Source organism: Halictus rubicundus, chromosome 5 (genome assembly GCF_050948215.1).
Source record: "Halictus rubicundus isolate RS-2024b chromosome 5, iyHalRubi1_principal, whole genome shotgun sequence".
In the NCBI taxonomy this organism is placed as follows: domain Eukaryota; kingdom Metazoa; phylum Arthropoda; class Insecta; order Hymenoptera; family Halictidae; genus Halictus; species Halictus rubicundus.
Window position 1 is genome coordinate 15,282,504 of NC_135153.1, and position 12,551 is coordinate 15,295,054.

General features: G+C 41.1%; 1 protein-coding gene across 7 annotated transcripts in view; it reads right to left on the reverse strand.

Moving 5' to 3' along the window:
• The window catches only part of LOC143354445 (pleckstrin homology domain-containing family G member 5), a 130,559-nt gene that overhangs the window by 87,413 nt on the left and 30,595 nt on the right, over positions 1-12,551 (reverse strand). Inside the window, exon 1 of one of the 7 annotated variants that reach the window (XM_076788536.1) lies at positions 10,541-11,344. The exons of the other annotated variants lie outside the window; for them this stretch is intronic. The gene's annotated coding sequence lies outside the window, so the exon portion shown is untranslated. Of the gene's footprint in view, positions 1-10,540; positions 11,345-12,551 lie in introns of those variants that run through there. 7 annotated transcript variants of the gene reach the window in all.

A 12,551-nucleotide genomic window follows, 5' to 3' on the forward strand; every position in this document is an offset into this window, starting at 1 on the left:
CACTTCCGGTTTAGTAACAAGCAGCTGTCGGCTGTCCTGCGTCGCAGCTAACGACGTCGTTCCCGTCGATTCGATAAATTATCGACGGAGTCAACATTAACGGACACATTAAACGTCCGGCTTGGTCGAGACACGCGGTAAATTTTTTACGTCGTCTAGACTCGTTACTGTCCCCAGGATTTTCGTAGGGACGCCATTAAACGAAACGACCCTTTATATTGACTTTCGCTTTGCCCTTATCCGTTGATTATCGTCCCGATTGTTATTTTTAGGCCGTGGTTTTTCGTGGGGTATTTAAGATGGATGCTAATTGTACTGGTTAATGGCAGATTTGCGTTTTGATAATTATTGTTGTAGATTTTAATGGAGCCAGAATAAATGAATTCTAATGTTGTTTTTAGACCTCCTTCCAGAAATGTAATTTTAGATACCTCGAATTTTTTAATTTAACAATAAACCTACCACGGCCGGTCAAATGGACCTTTTCAAACTTCTGCGCGTACAATTTCGTACATACAACATTGTCACATCGCTATTTGTCTTTACGACTTTTCTTAAAGTATGTATTTTTCTGAATTTGAATAATCTACTATGCTTCCTGTTCGATATTCGTTATTCGAGTGAACAATGAAGGTTCGACCGTTAGCGACGAAGCGAATTAATAATATTCGCGTAAATTAAAAGACGATTGTCGCAGGGAAGTGTGTTGAGAGAACACGGCTGATCGAGCTGCTTCATAGATTTGAACAGGAAAATGTTAATTATAAGCCTTGCAGATTGAAGAACGCTCGAAGCGAGTAAATCAGCGTCCGTTTTTATTAATCTTTTACTCGGCTACGGAGAAGAGAATGAATTTCTCACGGTTCAATGTGTCACGGAATTCTGCGCGGAATGGAACTTAATCAATATTCGATAATTACCAGCGTTAATTTTCTCGGTAGACAATTTTCGACATGAATTTGCGGCCTATAATGCAACAGATAAAACTTCGAGAAACTGTAGCGGGGGATCATAACTTTTAATTTAAACTTATTTCTGCGTGTCATACAGTTCCCTAAATAAAAATTCACGATAACGAGAAAAGGTCTCTTTGCGACCATTTAGATTAGGTTTCAGGCACCCTTAGGGCCATTTTTTAACAGGAACGAATGTTGTTAGCGTCGCATTGTAAATTACGTTTGTACAAAGTTCCGAATTTTTAAAAATACGTCTTTTTCAGTAAGACTAAATTTATACTTCTTCGACGATAGAGAGGTACTATCCGAAACCCTTAGGATGGAAATAATTTTGTTATTATAGATCACTATGCGAAATTTATTTCCCACTCGAAAATAAAATAAGTGTTCCCAAATTTTTCTGAAACTTTCCCTGCTTTATATTTCGCACACTAATTTTTGCCATAACCGCACAAAGTCATGTAGTAGAATAGCGTAATAGTAACAGCTGTAATAAATGTGTTTACAACATTTGCTTCCACGATTATGGTAACAGCTTACAAAGAGGGCTCTAAAAATACCCCAATCGATAAAAAAAAAGCTGGAAAAAATCTGAAAGTCTCACGATCTGATTTCTACCCCGAAATTACATAGAATCAAAGGATTATGGCGCCGGCATAGTAACCGCGGCGGTGGGAATAGTTGACGAAGTTAGAAAGTTTTCGCGGCCGGGCTGCGTGTCAATAATTAATTATGCTGCCTCGTTCAGCACGGTTGACTTCGAGCAATGCTTTTCCCATAACACGGGGGATTAATTGCCGCGAAGTTGGTTACAGGGATTCACGTTAACTTGTAAAACGGGATTCTAAAAAATTGCATAATCGCATTCAGATCACGGCAATTTTCTCGTTAATTGAAAAATTCCGGCGAAACTGCAATAAAATGAACCCGAACCGCGGTTTAATATTTTTATTCGAGCCGCATACCTAGCATTCCTACCGGAATTCCCAGCATGCCTTGCCGGATCTACAAGAAAACTCTTAATCGATTCGCCCGGGGATCGCAACTAGAATGAGTCGGGGACAATGCGATCTTCTTCGTAGAATCTTCTTAATATCGGTAATTAACCCTCTTGCAGGGTTCCATTTGAATTCTAATTTTCCTGGCACTCAATTTAAATTCTTGGGCACCTGTATTAACGCTTAATTAATCATCATTCTCTTCCATTAGTTCGTCATTTGTAGGACTATCTCATTTGTTAATTTTATAGACAATCTTATGGTTTAACACCGGGTTTATGGAGCACTAAAAGTGACGATTTCACGTTACTTATCTATTCAAATTTTCAGCCATTATTTTTAATAATACATTCCCAAAGAAATAAATTTTTTTAATAATTTCTCAATTATCGGAAGTTAAAACTATTAGACCCCTTTGGACTAGCGTTAAACAAAGAGTCATGGATTTTTGTTAAAATTTCAAATTGCTATCACTTTACATGGGGGTGGAAAGCCTAAGCTTTATCTTTTATTTTCTCAGTTACTACTCGAGATATTTAGATGAAATAAAAGCGAAAATGAAGCTATAATCCAGCTTCATGTGGTATATTTTTTCAGAATTTTAAATCAGATTTTCAGGGGGTGAAAAAATTATCTCTCAGAGGAGGTTTTCGCAAACAACCCTTTGGGAGACCACCTTTAAAATAATCAAATCTTTATTAATCCGAGCTGTAAAAAAAAAAAACAGAACAAATTCCGAGATACTGATCGAAGTCTCTAATTTAATGTACAAACGGTACATTAGCGACCGCGTGGGCCTCCTTCCATTTTCGTTAATAATTTTATGAGAGTATTCTTGCAACTTCTATTCCTAACTTGAGTTTGAGGGCCCAAAAATTTTGACCGCTTGGGCCTCCGCTTGACTTGAGCCGCCACTGCCTGGCCCAAAAGAAATCGCCAGAGTGCCGAAACGATCCTAAAAACGTAACTGTTCGCGGAACGGTGATAAGCACCCGCCCCTCGACGGGGTAGAAAATCAAATTACGAACTTCCGATGATCGAGTACGAAATACCGGGCAGTAGTTTCGCGTGGAATTCGAAATTCGCTGGGTTTCCTTAATGGGGGGGGGGGGCGGGGGGAGGGGAGGGGGTCCGCGTATTAGAGAAAATGAGAATATCAGAAGCGTCACGGTTATTGATTATTCAGAAGGCCAGAGGGCTGCGATTCACTAAACCGGAGGCTCAGAAAGGGGGCGCATAATGCCGCGGAGGGGGGAGGGGGGACGAGTTGCACGCGAAATTGATAGCAGAACCAACGAACAAGCACGGAACGCTTGCCAAATCGGCTTGCTAGTTCGGAGAATCGAGCGAAACGGTGTCGGACACGTTTCGCCCGCGTTCTGTTCGCTTTACGCGCGAAATAAAGTCCCTTCCCCGAATGGACGGCAACGTTTCAAGCTTCAATTCCCTGCGAGAGCGGCTAGTTTGCGCGCGAGCCACTCTGCGCGCAACTTCGAGAACGCCGCGATCATCGTGACACCGATTTACGTCGGTCCTCTACATTTTCTTGCGCGCGTTTGCAAGCGTAATCACACAAACAACGCGCGTGGATACTGGCCACGAGGATTTAGATGTTGAGTACTTTTTTTCAAAATTTTCATCACATTGTACATCGTCCAGCAAACTAATCTAGCTTGGCAGAAAAAGGTCGTCTGATCCATTTATGAAAAAGTTATTCCGATTTGAAGTGTGTGCCATCTGACTGTATGTTGCTCACTTGAATTTATCGCACTCCAAGCAGTTTGCTAAGTAAATTATTTTCCGTTCCATCATGTCGATTTTTTGTTAAATTTTACGTCCAGAGACAAATAAAGTTACGGAAATGGGAGACTCATTAGAACGACTTTGAGGATTAATTAGTTACACAGGCTGCCACGTAATAAAAATAGTGAGAATATGTCTCTGTTGTCTATGATCGTGTAAACAATCCTCAAAATGAAGTTACACTACTTTAAGAGGCTCATATAATGACAGAATAATTTTTTCTCATTTGTTTCGCAAAAATTGAGAAAGGAATCTTCGATGTAAGAATTTATTATTTATTTGTTGCTTTAAAGAACTTTGTATAGTTCGATGTAAGAAATTGTTGAATTTTTGTAATGTTCAAGGGAAATAAAAAAATGTTCTTGACAATGTTCTTGTCGTGGAGCTCGAACGGTCTGCGGGAGCGAGACAATAAAGTGTTCAAATAGTTGTAGAGGATAGCGTAAGCCCGTTTATGGCTTCGTTACGGACCGCCATTATTGTTCCGACATTTTTACCGGCCATTTTCCCGGCATTGCTTAAACTGTCCCCTGACTATACTTTAATTCAGAGCACACGGCGGCGAGAATTATGGGAATGCGGTTCATAATTAACGAAAGTGAAAAATAGTGGGCAGATTTGTGCGGAATGGTGAGTTTTTTTCTCGTGCTGCTTGGAATTTTTAGGTAATTTTTTTTTGCCACTTGCATTAGCCTGAGTAAATGCGGGCTCCGCCGTGAGATACTGAAATTGCTGTTATTAGTACAAATATGAATTTTTCAAGATCCTATATTCAAATAAAATACGATTTAAATTGCACAATAACTCGAGCACACGCTACAAAAGTGTGGTCAATCTAATTTTGGTCGATAGCCAATTAAAATTGTTCAATCGTCGAATTTTGTTATGTAAATCTTTGTTTCGATAGGATGTAAGAGAATTGCACGGAAATGTTACTAAAAAATCAAGAGAACGAATTTCGTTCACGGGAACGAACACTTGTACGAGCCATTGCAGTTTCCGGAACAATTCTAGGGATTTGTAATTTCAGATTGGAAAGTATGTTACCAATTTTGGCCGGAGCTTATTCTGAATTCATTATCTACCAGGTTCCATTTCCACGGAGCTGGAGATAACTCTGCTGTTGAAACTAATGCTTCAACTTTGTTGCTAACTACCGTCGGCACGGACCATAAGTAATCCTCACTGTTTAACTTCTCCCTTCTCTATCAACTCAACATTTACAACAGTCGAACGCAAAACAGTTAATTTATTTTTCGGAGGGAGGGGGGCAGTAATTAATCTTCGGTCTCCTGCGAGTTCTAGGCCTATGCCGGAGTCATTTCTGACCCACGACGATCCACTACAGTTTTCTCTCGATATAAGGCAACGACTAGGGACCGGCTTTCGTCGTATTTCGGATGAAGAAGAAGATTATGGGACAGGGACCTTCTTGTTTCGGAAATAAAAAGCGTCGTCTCATATCGGAATAAAATTGTCCTACATATTAACGATTACAGTGAAATCTCGATATAAGTCACTTACGCGGTTCTGGCGAGTGACATTTAGACGAAATCTGTGGTTGTCGCCGAACGTTGCATTTGAAACACACAGTGCACGCTGGAAATGTAAAAGTCACTATCCGTGGTGGTGTGGGTAGTCCCAGTGACCTTTAAACGCGAGCCTCGCAGTGACTGATATCGGGAATTCACTGTAAATAACAACAAAACTAGCAATGAGAAGGAACTTTTAGTAGTGACTCAAATAATAATTGTCATCAATTTTTGCAGCAATGAAACCAACTATGAACCATTAAAAATCAATACTAAACAGTACAATGTGCCAATTACGAGTCAATTTAAAATTGTTAATAATTTCTCAGCTGCAGACTCAATAAAGGACCATGAAAAATAAATACCGAATAGAACGATGTACTACCGTGACGACCTAATAAAGCTTCCAGTAACAATCGGAAGCCCCAAGCAAAGTCAATTCGATTCAAAGGATTGGGAACCGGCGATAAAGCCTCGCGGACGTTAATGAGAACCCATTTAGCCCACTTCGTTTAGGGAACGAGTTGTGGGGGGCCAGCAGTAATCTCGTGCTGCAACCATAAATTCGAGGAATCTCGCTTGCATCGTGGCCCGTAAATTATTATCCCGCCGGGAAATTATTTACTATCGCCCGCGCGGAATTCTTGGATCGCAGGAGCAGAAGGAAGAAATTCGTTATTTCCCGATCGCATTGATCTTCCTCGCCGATTTTCCTGTCGATCTTCTCGCGGACTCGGACTCGGCCTTGCACGACTGTGTTCTGTCGAGAACAAGTTCGAGAGTCCGCCGGAACAGCCCCCCCCCCCCTCCCCAGGCGGCTCCGGACTTATGAATTGAATTTGAATCGGCAACAAGCTAATTTGCAAGACAAATATTTGCCAACTGAATCCTGTAATCCCAGCCCCCGGACGTGCATCCCGGCTGCAAAGTGCTTTTTACTTCCAGATTCGGTGTCGTCGTAATAAAAATGCAGATTTCATCCCGACTACTTTGTCTAATGCCCTCGATTAATTGACTGTGATCACTGTGGAATATCGATTCGCTCGAAAGGCAACTTTTCGTGGTCGAATCGACATTCTTGACATCTTATGAGACTTCACAGGTAATAATCGTTTCAGATAATTACGCGGTCGGATGCGATCTTTTGGAAACGAGGGGGTCAACGGGAATTTAAATTGTACTACTTAATTGATCGAGCACTCTTTGACACTAGGTTTACGGAGCACTTTATGAAAATAACATGAATGCATCTATCAAAATTTGTGGCCATTTTTTAAATAATATATACCCAAAGAAATCAATTCCTTAAATTTTGTTAAATAATTCCTCATGGACGCATCTTTACAATCTCAATATTCATAAATTAAAAATGTTAGAATCCGGTTGGTTCGAACGAGGCGAGACTTTATGGCAAAATGGTTAAAGCAATTTTTTACATAATTTTTGTATTTTGTGTTTACAATTAACGTGAATCGAGGTAAAGCAATTTTTGTTATTTGATTCCCGATTTAATGCAATTGCCTTTCAAAATTCAGTTTACAGGTCACGTAGAAAATTTATCCATCCAGCGATATTGTTTTAACAAGTACTTGATCAGTGTCACTGTCCGTTCACGTTGAACTTCGCAAGTTCGTCTCTAAAAGGTTATACCTGTCCACATAATTATCTGAAATAATTAATGAGCTCTAACTTGGAAGCTTCGGTGGGTTGTTGTATAATTTTCATAGAAAAGTTTTTAAATTATCAGAGCTGGAAAGCCAAGTATCGACCACGAAAAGCAGCAATTCAACTCTTTTTCTTCGAACGATAGAGAGCCGCATGAATCACCGGCGATTTAATCGCCATCTTTCGTATCGAATCAACTTTTTTCTATGGAACCGTGCACACACACGCGCGCGGTTCTTTTATGTATTTTCCCAGATTACTTTCCTTTTACGCCTCGCGCTACTTTATAACTGACTCCGGCGCTATGAATGCTTCGTATTGCGTGGGAATATTGTTTGCCGAGTCCTACACTTTATTGCTTTATGGTTTACGCTCCCTATAATTCTGTTAGCGATACCCACGTCATTCGTAACGCTCGTTTCATCATCTTCGATTCAATTTTTCTGACCCAGTTGACTGCGCCCGAGCTTCCTTCGGCTCTAAGATGGCTTCTTCAGGCTTCGAGCACATTGTTCGGGCTGGGATTAAATTAGCATTCTAGTATTATATGTTGTCGCTCAATGAATTTATTCACGCGTGTGTCGAAAAATCGTAATCAATTTTCTATGAAGAAATCGCTACGGGATTTTGGAGTAAATTGAACTGAAGAGTAAATGATTGTAAAATTTTATTATGTTTTTTTTTTATTTATTATGTTAAAATGCAGTCTTTGACGATCGAGTAGACGAAGAGAGAAAATTCTTTAAAATTATCAGAAAAAGTTACTTGCTCTCAAAATTCAAAACAAGGCTGTTCAAACTACCCTAATATCTCCCGTGAACCATCTTCCCCTGAAAACGATGCGACAGATACAGTTTACGTACCAGATGTCCTTGATGTCCAGCGCATTTATCCGCCGCCATCAAACGATAAGCTCCAAGGAACCAGCACCGTTTGCTGTTATAAAAGATTCACCGACAGTCGCTTAACCCTCCGTATACTATGCCGGAGTCAATGGTGACCAGTCAATATGTCAATAAGTACAATTTTATTCCGATATAAGACGACGCTTTTCATGTCTTTTTATTTCTTCTTCAATCGAAATAAGACGAAAGCCGGTCCCGAGCTATCGTCTTATATCGAAAGAAAATGGTGTGGGTCTATCGTGGCTACCGATGCTCGATAATGCGTGTCTTTCGCGGGAAGATGGGATTCCAGCTGGCTGGCTGATACGAAACTTTTATTCGGAGAGATTTTCGTCGATTCCGTTCTCAGCGGGTCGCGAAAAATCATGGTCCCGGCCGCGGCTGCTATAGTTAACGCCGGCGATAAAGGTGAGATTCGCTTGCGACGCGGAAAATACGATTCCCCTCGTCGGACACGATGTTAAAGGAAACTCGGAAAATAGAGGTCGTTGATCCCCGGGAAAATCCTAGGTGAACGCCTCCGTTGAATTATTTAAAATATCTCCAGCGACAAATAAATGCCGGTCCTCCCGGCGCGAGAATTATTCAGAGAACTGTTCCTATTCCCGGATTGGGAATCACGGTTTCTTTTGCCGCGCTTGTTTTGAAACTGTCTTCCGAGAAAAGGAATTGCAGGATTTTGTGCGGCATCAATTGTTTGGATGCTCGCTTGCGGATTAAAACGGTGGTGCGATCGCAGATAGTGTGTTGCGCAAACATCGTGGATAAAGGTGGCTTAAACGCTTGTGAATTTTTCATATCGATTTTTGTTCTGGAAAGTACTTGCCTCCGATTACAAGCGGAACAATTTTCGAAATCCCAGATTCGTGGAATTTCATCGAAGCTCCGTGATTGTAGACTGAATTAAAGAGCATCTGATGCTTGCGAATTTTTCAGGCAAATTTTTTCCATAAAAAATTCGTATGCTTTGAAGGATTTTTCGGAGTTGTAACCTCCACAAGGGGTGGCTAAGGTTTTAATAAATTTTCTTTTCGTGAAGAATTCGCGAAGTTCGAGGTGAAAATGATCTTTTGCAGTCCCAGGTTTGTGGATCGAGATAATTTCTCGTGGAATTGAAAATATGTTCGCGAGTTTTTATCGAGTTAATTTGAGTTGAGTTTTAAGAGTATTGCGTACTTTCCAGCCAGAATTTTTAATCCCAGCTCAATAGGGTCTGATCGAAACAATTTCATGACTCCAGAGCGTACGTTGAATCGCAAATGGGAGCGCCTAAAGCTTGCGATGACCCTGATAAAGCCACCGTTGTTACCCGACTGCGGATGTTTATGCAAACGAGGAGTTTTGCGCGCTGATTTCGAGGAACCGGTAGCAAACATGGACTTCCTGGCTGCGCTAATGATCAAAATATTTGATTGTTTGGTGAACATCAGATTTCTACTATTTGATTGATCTAACACACATTTGATACTCTAATATTTGATCGGTGAACAGAACAGCTGCATCAAACAGTGCTGGGGCAAATCATAAATTATCTTAGTCAATTATGGGAGGTTTGGATTTCGCCTGGTCAAATTGGTTTCCAGTAATCACTCTAGGGAATAGTAAAAGACCTAATAATTTGAACCTAAAGATAATAATAATAAACCTAAAAGATAATTTAAACCTAAGGCAGCAGGTTATTTTCTAAATAATCAATTGATAATCCTGAGACAGTGCTAATTGTTCAATTGATAATGCTTAAGACAAATTTAGGAGTTTATTTACCAACTTTCTGACGATTTTGATATTCTGGGTCAAAATGGACTCGAGCACCGCAGTCGGAGAGTTAAGGGCAGAATACTTTTGAAAGGCACAGTAGGAAACAATCTTACAGTATCATACCACATATTTTTTCTCGTTCTTGTCTTTTTTTAGACTGCGATTATCCTAAACAATCAAATATTCCAACAATAGCGTGCACCAAGGGTTTTATTAACCCTTATCTATTGAAGGGACTAACACTAGATCTACCGAGCACCAACAGCGACTATTTCACATTAAACAAAAACAACAAGAATGTATTTATCCACATATCTAGCGATCTTTATAATGACTAGATTGCGGACCTTTATGCAATAAAAAAATATTGTGCGCGAAATAGATGCGAAGTAAAAAAAGAACAGGAGCAATAATAAATAAAAATCTTGTTCGATTTTTTTCAACTCACTTTCTCCTGCTCCTTAAAACTGAAACAATTCGTATTTTGTATAAAAATCCGCAGTCTATTAATAAGTTAAAAACATGTCCCTAAATTTTCTCAATGTTTTCACAACTTTAAATTGCACGTACCCATTCGTCAAAAATTTTCATTGAACATATTCGAAGAAATAAATTCAACGAATTGTGATTGCCTACAAAAATGCATTTGCGAGAGCACGTAGTTCTAGTGTCATCATTTTACAAACAACAGCCCTTTTCCCGAATCGTCTGCAAAATCCGCAGCCGGTCACGGTCCCCGAGTCGCTAAACCGTTCGAGGGGGTCGCAAAAATTCCGCGAGCGTAATCGCATGGCGCAGGGGGTGCCGGGGGAACATTGATACAGTTTGAAACCGGGCACAAAGGCCGGTTCCGGACTCAAAGGTGACTCGATTTTCCATCGTGGCGGTTCGCTACATCGGTGTCAGACGAAATCAAGGTTTACCTTCGACTTTTATCGGCGACGCCATCGCCCGCGTTGCAGCCGCCTCTAGTCCTCCTACATGAAACCGACCATGTGCGTATCTCTCTCTCTCTCTCCCAATCCTCTCCGAAATCTCTTTCTCTCTCTCTCTCAATCGAAAGTTCCTTCTAGAAACTTTTGCAGCACTTCCAGTATCTACACAACGTACGTCAAAATCGGCAATAGTCCTGGATCCTACGCGTCCCACGCTTCGCTCTCTTCCGTGCTCTTTTTCCTTCTCATCTCGGCTAAACAAGACTCTCCCGAACAGTTCTCTCTTCCTCTCTCTTCTCTCTATATTTCTTTATATGAAATTAACCGGCGTCGGTGGTCGAGGGTGAAACGACCCCGGTCATCTCCGTTCTCGGGGGTTGCAAATAAAAACGGCGGAATCGTTGCACTGTCGGTTGATTTTCAAAGGTGTACAGGTGGATTTGGTATCATTTAAGCTCTACTGTCATCGTCTGGAGCGTCCCGAACCCCTATCTGAATTTTTTTATTTTCCAAGATCGAGAGACCTTCAACCCCTCGTCTGCCTGTTTCCTCTTCTTTTTTTTCTGTCGGTTTCTAAGCGTTCGATCGATCGATTTTCTGGGTTTTTTTTTCGACGGTCGACACACGCGCTGGGAGAAGGGTGGTGGTGGTGGTGGTGGTCGTCGTCGACAGCGTTTCAGTCCGTATAGCGATCGCGCTCTCGTCCGTCGGCTTCTGTTTTCACCGCGTTTTCGTGTTTGTCTCGGGGGCGAGGGCGGCGTCGATCTTACCGGGCTGAGGTCGCGCGTCCTACTAGAGGGAAAATCCGTTCTCCGTCATTTCGAAACTCGACCCAACCCCCTCTCCCCCACCACCGCCACCACCACCCTCCGCCGATTCACCACCGAGCGGGGGTGGCTCGAAACTCTGCGCGGACACCGAGTTCCTCCACGGCACACGTTTCTTTGCTCTCCCTCTCTCGCTTCCTATCTCTCTTTCTCTCTCTCTCTCTCTCTCTCTCTCTCTTATTTCGCTTTCTTGCTTGCTATACAGGGTTCTCTCTTTCTGTTCCTCGGCCACCCCCTTCTTCGGTTTGCCAACCCTAGAAACGGAGTCGCAGAAATTGCCTGCGAAGGTCGCCGGAGGACGATAGCGAGATGCGATCACGTGGATTGCTTCGCTTTTCGGCCGCGAGGGGTTGGAGGCTTTCTTTGTATTGGGGGTTGAAAGGGTTGTGGAACTTTTGTTAATGGGTTGTGCTTGAAATGCGGACCTTGGGACAGTTTTTAAAAATTTTCTAGAACATTGTCTGTTGTGACGAGAGCGGAGACGAGTTCTTGAACGTCGAAGATTTAGTATTAATGGAATTTATTGGTTTGGAAAGGTTTGGTTCTAATTTTACTTGCGATTAGAACCGATATTTTGTTGGGACTCGTGATGAACCTTTTTTAACAGAATTTAGTAAATATGTATGTTGTTAATTTCGTTTCGTACAAAACCTATCAAATTCCTTATTTTGCGATTATTAATATTATATATTGGTTATATTAAATCATAGTGGGTTTAAAAAGTTGTGAAAGATATTGAATTCTCTGCAATGTAGTATCTCTCTCGAGATTTCTTTTTATAAAAATTCTTTTGGCAGTTTTGAAGGAGAAAGAGGCAGAATTTGGGGGTAGAATGGGGGTAGGAGTGAGTCTACTGGGAACGGAAGCAAGAGGGTTGCGTTTCGATGACTTTTGACTTTCTGGTGGGCTAGATAGGTCAAAGAGTTGTTTTCAGAGTGCAGTACGCACCACATATAATGATGACCTTAAGGTATAATTAAAAATCTTGTGACGCAACGTGGTGCAAATACGTACTTCCCTTATTTCTTGAATATGTTCCTCTAATTAGACACTTCTGAAATTTTTACTAATTACAATTAAATGATACTGTGCTAGTATTGATTTTTTGGAGTGACTGAGGAGGTTCAATTAAAAAAACCTCCTACAATGTAATATTAACAAGTGTCCTATTA